Consider the following 16,926-nt stretch of genomic DNA (forward strand, 5'->3'; position numbering starts at 1 on the left):
ATACTATGTTGAATAGCAGTGGTGAGAGTGGACATCCCTGTCTTGTTCCTGATCTTAGGGGAAAGGCTCCCAGTGCTTCCCCATTGAGAATGATATTTGCTGTGGGCTTTTCGTAGAGGCTTTTAAGATGTCGAGGTTAGTTCCCTCTATCCCTACACTCTGAAGAGTTTTGATCAGGAATGGATGCTGTATTTTGTCAAATGCTTTCTCTGCATCTAATAAGAGGATCATATGGTTCTTGGTTTTTCTCTTGCTGATATGATGAATCACATTGACTGTTTTACAAGTGTTGAACCAGCCTTGTGTCCCGGGGATAAATCCTACTTGGTCATGGTGAATAATTTTCTTAATGTGTTGTTGGATCCTATTGGCTAGTATCTTGTTGAGAATTTTTGCATCCATGTTCATCAGGGATATTGGTCTGTAATTCTCCTTTTTGGTGGGGTCTTTGTCTGGTTTTGGAATTAAGCTGATGCTGGCCTCATAGAACGAATTTGGAAGTACTCCATCTCTTTCTATCTTTCCAAACAGCTTTAGTAGAATAGGTATGATTTCTTCTTTAAACGTTTGATAGAATTCCCCTGGGAAGCCATCTGGCCCTGGACTCTTGTGTCTTGGGCGGTTTTTGATGACTGCTTCAATTTCCTCCCTGGTTATTGGCCTGTTCAGGTTTTCTATTTCTTCCTGTTCCAGTTTTGGTAGTTTGTGGCTTTCTAGGAATGCGTCCATTTCTTCTAGATTGCCTAATTGATTGGCGTAGAGCTGTTCATAATATGTTTTTAAAATCGTTTGTATTTCCTTGATGTTGGTAGTGATCTCTCCTTTCTCATTCATGATTGTATTAATTTGAGTCTTCTCTCTCTTCTTTTTAATAAGGCTGGCTAATGGTTTATCTATCTTATTAATTCTTTCAAAGAACCAACTCCTGGTTCTGTTGATCTGTTCCACAGTTCTTCTGGTCTCGATTTCATTTAGTTCTGCTCGAATTTTAATTAACTCTCTTCTTCTGCTGGGCGTAGGGTCCATTTGCTGTTTTTTCTCTAGCTCCTTTATGTGCAAGGTTCGCTTTTGTATTTGAGTTCTTTCCAGTTTTTGAACGGATGCTTGTATTGCAATGTATTTCCCCCTCAGGACTGCTTTTGCTGCATCCCAAAGATTTTGAACGGTTGTATCTTTATTGTCATTAGTTTCCATGAATATTTTTAATTCTTCCTTAATTTCCTGGTTGACCCTTTCATCTTTTAGCAGGATGGTCCTTAACCTCCACGTGTTTGAGGTCCTTCCAAACTTCTTGTTGTGATTTAGTTCTAATTTCAAGGCATTATGGTCTGAGAATATGCAGGGGACGATCCCAGTCTTTTGGTATCGGTTCAGACCCGATTTGTGACCCAGTATGTGGCCTATTCTGGAGAAAGTTCCTTGTGCACTTGAGAAGAATGTGTATTCAGTTGAGTTTGGATGTAAAGTTCTGTAGATATGTGTGAAATCCATCTGGTCCAGGGTATCATTTAAAGCTCTTATTTCTTTGGAGATGTTGTGCTTAGAAGACCTATCGAGGGTAGAAAGAGCTAGATTGAAGTCACCAAGTATAAGTGTATTATTATCTAAGTATTTCTTCACTTTGGTTATTAATCGGTTTAAATATTTGGCAGCTCCCACATTCGGGGCATATATGTTGAGGATTGTTAAGTCCTCTTGTTGGATAGATCCTTTGAGTATGATATAGTGTCCCTCTTCATCTCTCACTACAGTCTTCAGGGTAAATTTTAGTTTATCTGATATAAGGATGGCTACCCCTGCTTTCCTTTGAGGACCATTTGAATGGTAAATGGTTCTCCAACCTTTTATTTTCAGGTTGTAGGTGTCCTTCTGTCTAAAATGAGTCTCTTGTAGACAGCAAATAGATGGGTCCTACTTTTTTATCCAGTCTGAAACCGTGCGCCTTTGATGGGGTCATTAAGCCCGTTCACGTTCAGAGTTACTATTGACAGATATGAGTTTAGTGTCATCATGATATCTATTCAGTCCTTGTTTCTGTGGATTGTTCCACTGGACTTCTTCTTAAAGGGGAATTTTAAGAGTCCCCCTTAAAATTTCTTGCAGAGCTGGTTTGGAGGTCACATATTCTTTCAGTTCCTGCCTGTCTTGGAAGCTCTTTATCTCTCCTTCCATTTTGAATGAGAGCCTTGCTGGATAAAGTATTCTTGGTTGCATGTTCTTCTCATTTAGGACCCTGAATATATCCTGCCAGCCCTTTCTGGCCTGCCAGGTCTCTGTGGAGAGGTCTGCTGTTACCCTCATACTCCTCCCCATAAAAGTCAGGGATTTTTTGTCTCTTGCTGCTTTAAGGATCTTCTCTTTATCTTTGTAATTTGCAAGCTTCACTATTAAATGTCGAGGTGTTGAACGGTTTTTATTGATTTTAGGGGGGGATCTCTCTATTTCCTGGATCTGAATGCCTGTTTCCCTACCCAGATTAGGAAAGTTTTCAGCTAGGATTTGTTCAAATACATATTCTGGCCCTCTGGCCCTTTCAGTGCCCTCGGGAACCCCAATTCAACGTAGGTTTTTCTTCCTCAGGCTGTCGTTTATTTCCCTTAATCTGTCTTCATGGTCTTTTAATTGTCTCTTTTTTCCTCAGTTTCCCTCTTTGCCATCAACTTGTCTTCTATGTCACTCACTCGTTCTTCCACCTCGTTAAGCCTCGTCGTTAGGACTTCTAGCTTGGATTGCATCTCATTCAATTGATTTTTAATTTCTGCCTGATTGGATCTAAATTCTGCAGTCATGAAGTCTCTTGAGTCCTTTATGCTTTTTTCTAGAGCCACCAGTAGCTGTATAATAGTGCTTCTGAATTGGCTTTCTGACATTGAATTGTAATCCAGATTTTGTAACTCTGTGGGAGAGAGAACTGTTTCTGATTCTTTCTTTTGAGGTGAGGTTTTCCTTCTAGTCATTTTGCCCAGTGCAGAGTGGCCAAAAACAAGTTGTATTGGGAAAAGGAGAAAAAGAGAGAGAGAGAAGGAAAGAAAAGAGAAAAAGAAAGAAGAAAAAAAGGAAAAAAGAGAAGAAAAAGAGAAAGAAAAAGAAAGGTGGAAAAAAAGGGGGGGGGTGGGGGAAGCAATCAGAAATCAGAAAGAAAAAAAAAAAACAAACTCGGGGGAGTATCTTCTGATTCTGTACACTTTAAGTCCCTTGACTTCCCCTGGAACTGGTCCGTGTTGCTGGTCTTCTGGGGGAGGGGCCTGCTGTGCTGATTCTCAAGTGTTAGCACTTGGGGGAGCTGCTCTGCCCCCCGCCTGGTGCAGGGCTCAGTGGGGGCTGTTTACCCCGTGAGGCCCCAGGAGGAACAGCCACAGTGGGGCGGCAGCTCTGGGAACCGGGATTCAGCCCCCGCAGTAGCTCCGGGGCTCTCCGTCTGCAGGGCCTGGAGGCTCCGGGGCGGGGCCGCTGATCTGCTCAGCTCTGGGCAGGAGCGTCCTTGCTGTCCTGGGCCCTCTGGGTCTCTGCCTGTCCCGGGGGAGGCCGGATCCTGGGCTGTGTCCCGGCGCCCTGTGCTCCGGGGCCTGCGCTGTTGGATTCGCTCCCGCCCCGCAGCCCCCTCCGCGGAGCCGCCGCCCGAGCCCCTCCGAGCTGCTCCGGGTCCCGCTGTGCGAGCTGCCGTCTTAGGGAGCTCGGGGCACTCTCCCGGGGCGCAGGTGCCTGTTAGTGTCCCAGGGAGCCCGAGGGCATCCCCGCCCTCCTGGGTCCTGCTCTAACTCCCTGCGAACCCCTTTCCGCCCGGGAAGGTTGGTGCAGCTCCTGCTCCTCCAGGACGGGGCTCTCCTGCCCAGCTCCTCGCGGGGCCCCTCCCCCTTGGAGGCCTTTTGCTTCTTTATTTCTTTTTCCCCCCGGTCTTCCTACCTTGATAGAAGCGCGAACTCTTCTCACTGTAGCGTTTCAGCTGGTCTCTCTTTAAATCTCAGGCCGAATTCGTCGATTTTCAGGATGATTTGAAGGTTATGTAGGTAATTTGGTGGGGACAGGTGATTTGGGGACCCTACTCTTCCGCCTTCTTGCCCCTCCCCTCCATCAGTTACAATTTTGAAATGAACATTCAGCAACATAAAGATCAAAATTTGACTTTAACTCTTAATGTACTATGATAATTTATTTCCAGCATATATTAAGTGAAGCCTGCAAAATAAATAATCTACAGAATCATTAAAAAAAACTCAGAATTTAGTCTTAGCATTCAAATAAAATTAATAAAATGTACTTAGTTGTCTCCAAAATATCACGTTTCATAAATTGCATAAACACATAACAGCCATGATAAATATAGTCTAAAGGATTAACTACAGAATATTATGTACTACATTGAGATTTTATTTGCCTTGAGATTTATGTATAGACATGTATATGTATAAAGTTTTCCATGACACGGAAGTTCATCGCATACCTGTTTGGTGCTTGATAGGAATAATAGTGTAAAAATCAGTATTAAGTCTTCCTTAAGATTCGGAGTCAATTATGCAAATGTGTATATGCTTGCCACAGACTGTTTTGTTCTATTGTGCATGGTTTGAATTGCATGTGAAGAAGTATTCATCTTGATTTAAATACCTTCAACTGTCTCCAGAATAGTTGAAATACTTAAGAAACGTAATGAGACATAATTGGATAATCACTTAAAATGGAAAGTTCGATAATTTCATATTCACGTACCCAATTTTGACCATTTAAAAAAAAAATCTCTGGGTCCATAATACAAGCCATCATTAACTTTGGAGTAACTCCTAAGCAATGAAAGTATGAAAGAAACCATATATATAATAGGTTGTTTTTAATAATTAGCAATCATTTAAAAATCTTTATAATAGTGAAAAATCTGATGAGAAAAATATAGGGCTTATTGGTTAAAATCCTTAAGGCTAAAAATTGTATTTTATTTACTTTCATATATTTGGAGAGTGTGGTGTTTGTATCTGTTTTTTTTTTTTAAAAAAAGAGCTTTTTTTTTCTTCTTTTAGATCTGCTTGTCTATTTTAGATAGCCAAAGATGATGAAATATGGAGTGTGTGCTAATTAAAAGCTAATTAGGTGATTTTTACTTTTACTAAGTTACTGATCTATGTGGGGTAATTAGAGCAGGGGGAGCAGTGGTGAAACCAGAAAGGTATCTTGATGATTGGTACAAAGACTGTATGTAGCATTGATAGGTTTGATCCTCCACTAGCCATTTCAAATAGTTAAATAACAAGTTTATTAATGTTTACCTGTGAAATACAGCATGGTTTACACAAATACTTCAGGATTTGATTTATGAAGCCATCCCTGAAGGTAAATGATAGTTAAAGGGAACAATGCGGTAGAGACATATCACAGATACAAGTAATTGATGCCAGTTAAATACTGGCACTTGACTTGATTTTCACAGAGATTTCAGCGCTTGGGGGCAAAAGAGTTCAAAGACGTGTAATTAACATGCTACATGAAGGAAAGTGGTATAAACTAAAGAATTATACACATGTACATTGTTTTATTATGCATAGTCTGAACTCAAAATTAAAAGATTGAATAATACAATAAAATTATAATCTGAGAGCACGAACACCCTTTAAAAAGACCAAAAAGAGATAAAGTCTGAAAAAATATATAACAAAAAATCTTTGGTACATAAATGAAGAATGAACTTCAGGATAAAATGATTGGACACACGAAATAGTCTATTTTTTCTTTTATTTCTGTTGACCTATTCAATGGTATATTTATTTCACTGAACTCCTAAAGTAACGTTAGAGTTCCCCTATGAAAAACAGAAATATTTTCTAGTTCCTGGCACAACATCTGGCAGTAGCAGATACCCTGTAAATTTTTGCTATCTAGAAAAACAATTGTATATGAGCTAGACAGATTACCGGGTTTCTTTTGCTAAATCAAACATTTGTTTCTCAAACACATTCCTTTTCCAACCATCTCTCTCTCCATCCTTTCTTTTCTCTCTCTTTCCTTCTTTCCATTAACAAATTTAGGAAGAATTCACTCTGTGCTGAGAAAATGTCTAACTTATCTCACAATGGCAGAGCTGACAAAGTTTTTATCTTACTTATTTCACAGTTTAATGGGGGAAAAAGAATTAAACGTGCAAAATAAATCTCACCTTTGATAAATGTCATGAAGGAAAATATTCTCAAATGTAGAATAATGAATACAGAAATTGATAATTAATAACTTTACTCATGAAAGTAAACTCATGAAAGATGAGCTCACTACATGAAGAAATGGAGATAGAAAGACAGTATAATGGGACTTCTAGATTCTGAATTAAGGAGGAGCTTGGAATGTCCAAAGAAATAAAAGAATGTTAGTGTAGCAGGAGCATAGTACGTAAAAAGGAGAGGGGCTTGAAATGAAGTAAGCTTTGTAGTCCATAACAAGTGTATTGGATTTCATTGTAAATGCCATTGGAAGCCACTGGATGCTTTTAAGCAAAAGTGTGTGGTAATTGCATTTATGTTTTAAGATAAGTGCTTTATGGAGAATGAATTAGTGGGAAGTAAGACTAGAAGTGGAAAGAGCATTTAGGAGGAGACACTTGAAGATTTCCAAGAGAGAAAGATATGATGTCCTAGACCAGGATGGGACCACTGACATGGATTTGCAATCTATTGGAGGCAGAATCAAAAGGACTTAATAACTGATTGAATGTAGAGGGTGAGAGAAAAAGAGACAACAAACATGAGTCCTAGATTAGAGCAATTGATTATATAGCAAAAACATTCACAACTGAGTTGGTCAAGATGAAATTGGGAGACAGGCGCTAGTAAAAGAATCAATAACTCAGGATGCGTGGGTGGCTCAGTAGTTGAATAAATAAATAAATAAATAAATCTTTTAAAAAACATTTTATTTATTTATTTATGAAAAACAGAGAGAGAGAGAGGCAGAGACACAGGCAGAGGGAGAAGCAGGTTCCATGCCGGGCGCCCGACGCGGGACTCGATCCCGGGACTCCAGGATCGCGCCCTGGCCAAAGGCAGGTGCCAAACCGCTGATCCACCCAGGGATCCCCTAAATAAAATATTTTTTAAAAAAGAATCAATAACTGCTTTTGGGATTGAGAATGTATTGTTTTACTTTCTTCTACTCAGAGTATGGATTTGGAGTTATTACTTTAGATAAAAACCAAATTAGAAGTGGGGAAGAAAGATTAAATACTAGACATTCCAGGGATTCATTCAAGCCAATGATCTAGCAACCCAATTGTAGCTAATTGTTCTAGGTTGATATGTGTAAATATATGTATGAATTGACACTGCAAAGACATATGGTAACCATTGAGACCTCTGCATTCTACGGGGTTGAGATTAAATCTATTTTTATACAACAGACTTCAACAGTATTTGGGATTATAAAATGAGTCTACAGTGTGATCAGGGCAGTGACAAATGGAAAGGAGTAGCAATGGCTGGTATTCTTAAATAAACAATTGGGGAAAAATAGGAAAAGTTTATTTTATTGAGCAAAGAATTTCTAACCTTCACATGACCTTTCGCAGTTGAACATAAGCACAAGTAAGAACAATATAGAAGGAGGAATTTACTAGAATAAGTGAAAATTGAAAGAGCTCTATAAACTTCTGTCATTACCATCATCGTCTCTAGAAAACCACATCTCAAAACGAGAGAATCTGATAGAAGAGAAATGAAAATGGACCATTTTTCCTCATTAACTTGCAAGGAAGTTTCTATACATTTGTATCTTCCTTTTTTGGCAAGGTTGAAAACATCGGCAATCAAAAATTTCCTGTCATTCCTCAAATCTGTTTGTGAAGGTGGGACAGCTGATTGCCTTGCAGTTGTGTTTGTAGCATGTCGTCCCTGATGCCTCATTTCATTTATTTAATAGCATAATTATATCATAACTTATATCTATCTGCACTATCATAAACTGACGTGTATTCTCACACATTCTATCTGAAATTTTGCCCATAAGAATTGTTTGCATTTACTTCAGACCATCCCACTCCATTTTTGTCCAGCATATCCCTAGTTATAATCTTGAGAACAGCATATCAGATTAGTCATGATTAATAAATACAGAAAAACTTGGAATTTAATCAAATGGCTTCTCATTCAAAGATCTCCTTTTTTTTACCCATAATAACCATAATTTATGTCTGCAACAGAAGAATATGGTAATATTAAAACCCTAATTATCTCAGAATTCATTATACGCATATGATACCCTACTTGCAATCGTGTGAACGCTATACACATTGAATAAAAACCATACTTCAGATTTTGAATTTGAATCTTTCCCCAGGCTGATAGTATGTAGCACAGTCCTCTCCCCCAATGCCAGGGAGTAGCAGTGAGCCACAGCTCCTGGCCCGTAATGCCATCACAAGAGTAAACAACTGACACACTGACAACCATTCTTATGCCGCATGGCCAATCTCTTTCACTTTCAGTACAGTATTCAATAAATTACATGAGACAATCAACATTATTAAAGGATTTTATCCAACTATAGACTAACGTAAGTGGTCTGGGCACATTTAAGTTGGGCTAAAACTAAGCTATAGTGGTCAGTAGGTTAGGTGTACAAGTGCGTTTCAACTTACGACATTTTTAATTTATGATGGGTTAATCAGGATATAACCCCATCATAAATCAAGGAAGTCTGTCTCGAAATTTTGATTTCAGAGTCAAATAAATAAGCTAAGCATGCTTATTTGAAATGTATTGTTACTTGTTATAATCATTCACTGATTAGTGAGTTTATTTCAATGTATAATTATTACAAAATTCAAATATACTATATTTAATAGAATGCATTCCAGAATATGAATTCATTTCAACTACGTCATCTTATTCCAATCTGGTGGGCTACAAAGAAAGATAATGTCATTATGAATACCTTGTTATCTCAAAATAAACTTAAGAGTAAGAGGTGCTTTATTTCTTTTGCTGTATTCAAAGAGGTCAATCTATTTTTAAGTTAAATCAATAAGTCTCCATTGTGTGCTTAGAGTAAGACCACGAGCATTTAGCTCATAAGTAAAGTGTTAAAAGAAACCACAATGTTATCATTAAGAATTTGACTTAGAAATTCTTCTGGTTTCCTAACATTCTTGCTAAGTACTCTGGAACGGACAATAATCTGCACTATTGTAAAATGAATGGAACAAGTTGGAGGATGGTGAAAGTCTGAGGAGACTGAGGAAAACCTATTATTATTCCAAAATATATAGCAACTTTAAAAGATACGGTAATTATTATTCTGTTGATACTTCTATTGTGCTGGATATTTATACTTATAGGAGATAATTGTGTGTGTGTGTGTGTGTGTTTGTGAGAGAGAGAGAAAGGGGGGGGAGAGAAATTACGAATGCTCTAAATATTTTGAAGCAGCATAAATGAGATCCACCTTCCCGTTACCCTTTCTGCCAACTTGAAAACGCCATTTCATAATATCTGAATCAATGAAGAAATCACAAGCTAGGAGCATCTATAATTTAGGGGCAATGCTAATTTTCTTTTTTGAGTGTAGATCTTTAAAATGAGCTTTTTTGCCCCTGCTCTAAAATCTGTAAAATGCATTTACCTAAGGTAGACTATCCCTGAAAGTATTATATGAAAATTTTTAGCTAAGGGGGGCTTTTTATTTTGATAAGTCTCTGAAGCCAAGAAGTTGAGTTTCCTCTGTTATAAGTGATAACATTTATAATCAACTAATACCTAATTCAAACAAAAATCTTTGTGAAGTTTGTTTCTAACCTGAAGAGGTTCTAACGTGTCTCTCTTTTTTTTTTTAATTTTTATTTATTTATGATAGTCACACAGAGACAGAGGGAGAGGCAGAGACACAAGCAGGCTCCATGCACCGGGAGCCCGACGTGGGACTCAATCCCCAGTCTCCAGGATCGCGCGCTGGGCCAAAGGCAGGCGCTAAACCGCTGCGCCACCCAGGGATCCCTCTAATCTGTCTCTTATTAATAGCATTGGGTTCCTGTGTTCATAGGATCTGTATGACTACCCAGATAGAAGTCTGTGATAGAGATGGGTTTCCTACGGCATCATAATTTTACAGTAAGTCTGTAACAGAGTAAACATGTTTATCCTTGTGAATATTGATTTTTTTCACATCATAGATTATTTTCAAAATTGATAATTATAACAGCATGTTTTATTATATTTAAGTATGCGTTTATCTATTAACTGAATCATTAAAGTAAGATTCTTTACTTCAAATTATTCTAAAATAGAATTTTATTCATGAATTTTCATAGTTCCTTAAAGATATCATTAAGTAAGGAAGTCAATTATTCTTCTAATGTAAATTTCAAGCATGACAGGTAAAATGTTCTAGAAAAAGCTTGCCATGCAAAATTGTTTTGAATACTATGGCTAGAGCATTTGCCCACGCATGAAATAGAGATATAACTTCAATACTTTCAGGTCAAATCACAGCATCAGGAAAAGGTTGAATATAAATTAAGGATAAAATCCAATATATTTGGGTGGGACTACATTTTCTTCTTGAGAAATCATAGAAGGACACATTAATTATACTTGGTATGAAATTTCTCAAGTAAAACAGAAAATCCTGACTTTGCTAAGGACACACATAACCAAAGCACTGGCTTATTCTATGTTTTATTTTAAACTTTTGGAAATAATTTTGATTAAGGGATTAAATGGCATTGTGCCTATTCTGAAGGATATATGACAGAGAAAGGATTTTATGAGGGACCAGGCATGTAAGAATATTCATTCTTCAAAAAAACAAACAAAAAAAGCAAAACAAAACAAAACAAAACAAAGATTCATTCTTTAACATGTTCAATGCAGACTTCTTGAGGGTAAAGTGTGCACCACCCAGTGCCAGTCACTGGGCTACTGACCAAATAAGAGCTCATTTTGGAACTCCCCAATTAGTGAAAGGGAAGGACATGTGGATACGTAAATTAGCCTGACAACACTAAGATTTGTTGAGCATGCATGATGTACCAGGAAATGTGCTAAATCCTTTACAATGATTATTTATTTTAATCCTTATAGTATCCCCGAGAGAGGGACTGTTGCTTATTGCAGTAAAATTGAGATTAAGATATGAAACTCGCTCAAGGTTTCACAGCCAGAGAGGTGTACCAGAGATGATAGATCGTATTAGAAGGATATGAAACAAATGTTATAGGAGAGGCCAGGGTAATAATAAGTGCCTGTGGGAGTCAATGAAAGTGTCCTACCTCACAGATAGAAAATTTGAACTAGATCTTAAAGAGAGAATACGAGGTTTGCTAGTAGTGAAGGCAGATAAGGGGAATGTTTCCATCTAGTAAGATTTTCTAGAAGTATAGCCTTCTGGTCTTCATTTTATCATTTATAAATATGTGATAGTGGAATAATCTGATTTCTAAGTTTTTTTGAGTTCTGGAATTTTAGGATGATGTTTTGTTTACTCTACATAAAAATAAAAGAGACTTCTGAGTAAATGCTGAAACATCTGAGACTTTTGACAATATATCACTGACCCTCCAGAAAGAAGAAAGATTTCTTTTATCCTGCACATGGATAAAACATCATCTGTTTTCTTCAAAGATAGCTAGTTACATGTGGAACTTCTCCTCCCTTAAAAGAGATGGGAGAAAGTACGATATGACATATGGGGGGACAGCCTAGCCAGTCTGTAGTAGCTGATAATTAGGGTTCTGTATTCCATAAACCCAACTGCTTCTGGTTAGGGCTCTCTTATCTTTTTTTCTAGTTACTTTAGGAAAACTTAATGTTTTAGACCTCAAAGGATTTCCTTTTGTTGTATGAGAAAAGCCAGGATATTCCTGGCCCCTAGAGAGGTGTTGCACAGTGCTGGGGGGTGACAGCCACTTAAACTCCCAGGAAAAGCCAATGGAGATGGGAAGATAGCAAAGGAAACACATACAAAATGGCCTTGATTGTACATAGTTTCTGAGAAGGGGAAACTGGACAGTCAAAATGTAATACTTCTTTTTTTCATAGTCAGCATCAGTGACTTTAACTGAAACAAAAATGATTTTAAAATATTGCTAGCCAAGTGTGTTTCACTCATTCATTTGAAGCCCTATGATCTTCCTAGAGAAAATAATCATGTAACTGAAGACACACACAATATTCTGATATAATTTTTAAAAGTTATCCTATGGAACTATACTCAACATACCCATGTGTTTTCATACACCAATAATTGAATTTGTGGTTTGAAATGACAAACCACATGTCATGCTGTCTTACTTCTACTATATGAAGCAGTTTATTTCATCTATAAAAAACAAGCAGTGAGAAATATTCAGGAAACTCTTTTACAAATTTAAAGAAATAAAAATATTTATTATATTGTCACATTGTCATTTAAATGCTCAAATTTTCAGAGAAGAGTGACAAAATTGTCTTCTTACCCATAAACCCTGTCCTTTATGATTTCTGTACTATATTACGATATTTTTCTTCTAAAATTAGGATATAGGAGGGAAAGAAAAGATGAATAAGCAATACATTTATTAGTATTTAGTAACATGTAATACAAGGAATCCAGAATGACGATCAAAAATCACAAAAGGAAGAGTCAGCCACAGGTTTCTGGTGAGTTATTCAAGTGAGTGCAGTGCTCCCACAATCATCTCCGTCCAGGTTGAACTGTTGCGAAGGGCAATTAATTCCATTTCCCACTTTTAGTTTTTCTTATGTTAAATTTAGAAGGCAGCCTGCCAGCTATGATTAAGATTTTCTCAGAAAATAGTTTCTAGAACCTAATACAAGACTGTTAAACCACTGCGTAAGCATAATGGTTTAGATCAGTTGTATGCAACTTCCATGTGCACATTTCCCAAAGCAAGCTTATGAAAGCACACATTTCCAGGTACCCATACCATCCAAGGTGTCTGATTTGGTAAGATCTAGAGTAAAACCTCGGAAGTGAAATTTTCATCAAGCGTCCCAAGAGGATTCTGACACAGATTTGTGTTTAGAATACCGTTTGGGAAATTGTTTTGGAGCAGAATGAAGAACAAAGTATATTTTTATATGTAAGCACAATGGGAAGGAAACAAGGAATTTAAAACGTGAAGGAGGAAAAGGGGACTCTCGTATTGTACATAGTTAAAAGTCTGTGATTCTCAGATAATCATAACTTTTCCATATGTTACCAGCATGATAGCCTCCAAAGCTTATGCTGTCTTCACTATACCAAATGAAGCTTAAGGAGTGAGTGAGACGGGGAAAAAAGAAATTATTTAAGCAATAGCTCAGGGAGAAGCTAACGAGTTTTTGTTAGCTTCCAAAAAGGCAAGTGCCCATAGTATGGTCAGGAATAAGAAACGGGGGGTGGGGGGGGCGAAAATAGACAAGAAAAAAGCAAAAGAATGTAATTGTTCGTGTGACCCATTGTGTGCATGTGTACACACACGTACCACAACATGCCACCTACCACAACATACCACTTACCACAGCACACTACAACCCTTCACCACCTGGAAGCTGATGGCTACAGTACAGTCATTATGTGCATTATGTCATGCTCCCAGAGGTTTTCCTAAATCCAGTGTTATGTACTTTCTCTTTAACACTTTGCACACATAATGCCAACAAATCCAGCTCCTTAGGAAGTGCTCACCTTGATATTCTGAATATTTTATACAAAAAATACTTTTATTTATTTTTTTAAGACACTTTTATTTTGACCAAAGTTTCCATTTATATTCACATGGTGAATTACATGTTGAGCTACTTAGCCAATGATCATGAGTCAATTATGGTTTATGGAAATTCACTTGGAATTGTCTATCTGAGAATTATGAAACTTTAAAAATTGTCACTTCCAATTGCCTGAATTTAGAATGGGGAAAACTGAGGCTTCTGCTGTTCTACTTCTCTTCTATTCTTCTTTTGAACTTGTAAACCTCTTCTTTGTAGAAATTTATTAACAAGTACCGTTATATAATGCTTTCTCCAATAAATGAGAAATACACACACATACACTCACACACACCTTTTCATTTCTATTATCCATGGCAAAATTTTATCTTGGGTAGTATACTTACTTCCTGGTATCCTCTTTCCCCACATCCTCCTCTCTGCACTCTTATCTAGTAGTAGGTGTTAGAATATTGCTACTTGATGATTAATATTTTCAATGAAAGAGATTAAAGTTGGAAATCTTGCAGAGCTTTTGTATTTATATTTCTATTCTGAGATTTTGGAAATAGACACAAATTCTCAAGTTTCATTTGAAAAACGTTTTAATCATGGAATAAAGACAAGTGTATCTGAGATTATGGTCTTACTATTCAGTAATAAGAATACTCTTAACTATCTGATGGATGAAAACTAGTATTCTAACTCAACATATTTATAGTACAGAGTTTTACTTATTTCTTTACTGATCGCTATGCCAAATCCTGAACTCTGTTCCAGTTGTTTTACTGTGTAATGACTCTTAACCTTTCTACTAATTGGACTGGCTCATATGCTTTTTAGCCTGTCTTCCCTCAGATCCTCATAGCACACTTTTGGAAGCCTGACACTAACAGAGGTCATGTAAAATATGTTAGGTAACTGGTGGTGATATAATCCTGCATAGCCAAACTGAACAATACGTAGAAAAAATGGAATTTAACTTCAATTACCATTTATGAAAATCTGGTTCATTGATGTTTACTTATAAAATACCTCCTCCAAATCCTTTAGTCTGAATATGGACAATCACCTTTTTACACCTTTAAATAGATTCTTCCTATCTGGATAGCTCACACCTGATTCTGATTAAAAAAATTATCCATCTGTGAATTCTACAGGTGTAACTTTTAATACTTACCCTTTATTATTTAATACTTACCCTATATTATTTCCAGCAGTCTCCTCCCTGCTCCCAACGTGTCAGAAACAAGTAATTTAGTTGCTATGACTTTTCCATTTGTCTAAAGGCAAACCTATCAACCCCTATAAACATGTGTGTTTTATCTTGCTCCCTGTTTGGTATACCATGGATATGTGGGAGAATCAAGATTAGACTTTTGTTGATCTGACTTCTTGATAATAAGGTGTTAGGAAAGCAATAAATGTATTGGAAAAAGAACTTTAAATCATATTTAAGCTTACTAAAGCCTTTCAATAGAACATATTTAATTCTGGTAGTAATAAAATGGATGGGATTTCATTGTAAAGCAGAGCAGAATTCAGCATATACTGTGTCAGCTTTACATGACAGATTATTAATAAACTGCCACTGTTACCACTCGATGCCAGTCTTTGGTGTTGGCATTTTTTTAAACTTGAAACTCAAATGTATTTTTTTAATCTTATTAAAAGATTAGATGTATTTTTTAATCTTATTTTTAAAAGATGTATTTTTTAATCTTATTTTATGAACCAGTTTCTTCTTTTCAATACATTTTTTTCTCTTCTCTGTAGAATTATTGTGTGATTCAATTAATGGTTCCAATTTCATTATACTTATATGTTCTAAAAAACCCTAAGGCATTGTATAACTTCACATAGATCAACTTTAGTTATTTGTTTGTTTGTTTGTTTGTTTGTTTGTTTTCATTTGATGAAGGTGAAGACAAGGCAGAGTAAGAATTAAGAAAGAGGATGTACTTTCAACTTGGTACCTAACAAAAATGAGCCATTTGGTAGAATTCATTTTCTCAACTAACTTTCCCCAGTATGTTTGCCTTTTTCTCTCTTTTCTTCTCCTATCCCTGTTCTAGATACACTTTTTTAAAAGATTTTATTCATTTATTCATGAGAGACACAAGAGAGAGAGAGAGAGGCAGAGACACAGGCAGAGGGAGAAGCAGGCTCCATGCAGGGAGCCCAACTTGGGACTCTATCCCGGGTCTCCAGGATCACGCCCTGGGCTGAAGGCGGCACTAAACCACTGAACCACCCAGGGACCCCCGATACACATTTTATATTGTCCATTAATTCAACAAAACACTTAAATATTTGTATGAAATAGTCATTTTGCTAGTGTTGGAAAAATAATAAGTAGTGGGCAAAGCCTACAGGAAATAGACAGTTCAAGAGAGCTTATAGGGTCTAAGGTTATCCTTTAGATACAAAAGGGCCATTTTGTATCTAAAATTTTTTATGCTTTACAACTCCTTGTCACTCCATCAAAACTTTAGCTATCTATCAGAGAGAAGTTAAGAGTTACTTTAAAATAAGTTGCAATCAGTGGGTTAAAGGACATAGCATCTGATGATGGGGTAAAAAGTGTGTATAATGTCATAGAGAGGGCAAAATGAATAGCAAAACATGCAGGTGATGCGCTGAGTTTTATCTAAGTAGTATATATTATCCTCATTGTCTTAATTGGACGGGTAATGTCAAACCTTTGGACAAAGCTGAAAAAGATTCATACCTAGTAAGGTATGCACTGGTATTTACTGGAAATAAAAGAAATAGAGACTAGAAGAACAATAAAAAATGATCAATCAATGAAACTAAGAGCTGGTTTTTCAAAAAGATAAAACAGGCGTGTCTGGCTGGCTCCATCAGTAAAGCATATGACTATTAATCTTGGGGTCATGAGTTTGAGTCCCACATTGGACATACATATTACATACATAAATAAACATATATATATATCAGGGCACCTGGGTAGTATAGTCAGTTAAGCCTTTGACTCTTGGTTTCAGCTCAGGTCATGATCTCAAGGTCATGAGTGCAGAGCCTGCTTGAGATTCTCTCTCCTCCCACCTGTGTGCTCTCTCTCTCTCTCTTTCTCTCTCAAAACAAATCTTTAAAATGTACGTGTATTTTTGAAAGATAAAACTCTCAAACCTTTAGCTACACTAAACAAGACAAAAAGATTTCAATAAATAAAATTAGAAACTAAAGGAGCCATTACAACTGACACTACAGGAATGCATATGATCAGAAAATAACTGCCATATACAAT

The 16,926-nt window shown here is 36.9% G+C and overlaps 2 protein-coding genes and 1 pseudogene across 2 annotated transcripts in view; all 3 read left to right on the plus strand.

Annotated features, from left to right (window-relative positions):
• The window catches only part of LOC140597419 (small G protein signaling modulator 1-like), a 54,382-nt gene extending 39,122 nt beyond the window's left edge, over positions 1-15,260 (plus strand). The window contains exons 4-5 of the mRNA XM_072745689.1: positions 9,127-9,255; positions 9,823-15,260. The gene's annotated coding sequence lies outside the window, so the exon portion shown is untranslated. The remainder of the gene's footprint in view (positions 1-9,126; positions 9,256-9,822) is intronic.
• LOC140597410 (piwi-like protein 1) overlaps positions 1-16,926 on the plus strand; it is a 130,872-nt gene that overhangs the window by 60,920 nt on the left and 53,026 nt on the right. The window lies entirely within an intron of this gene.
• Positions 1-16,926, plus strand: part of LOC140597413 (FAS-associated factor 2 pseudogene) — a 62,147-nt pseudogene that overhangs the window by 33,058 nt on the left and 12,163 nt on the right.

The sequence above is a fragment of the Vulpes vulpes genome, unplaced genomic scaffold, assembly GCF_048418805.1.
Source record: "Vulpes vulpes isolate BD-2025 unplaced genomic scaffold, VulVul3 u000000663, whole genome shotgun sequence".
NCBI classification, from domain to species: Eukaryota; Metazoa; Chordata; class Mammalia; order Carnivora; family Canidae; genus Vulpes; species Vulpes vulpes.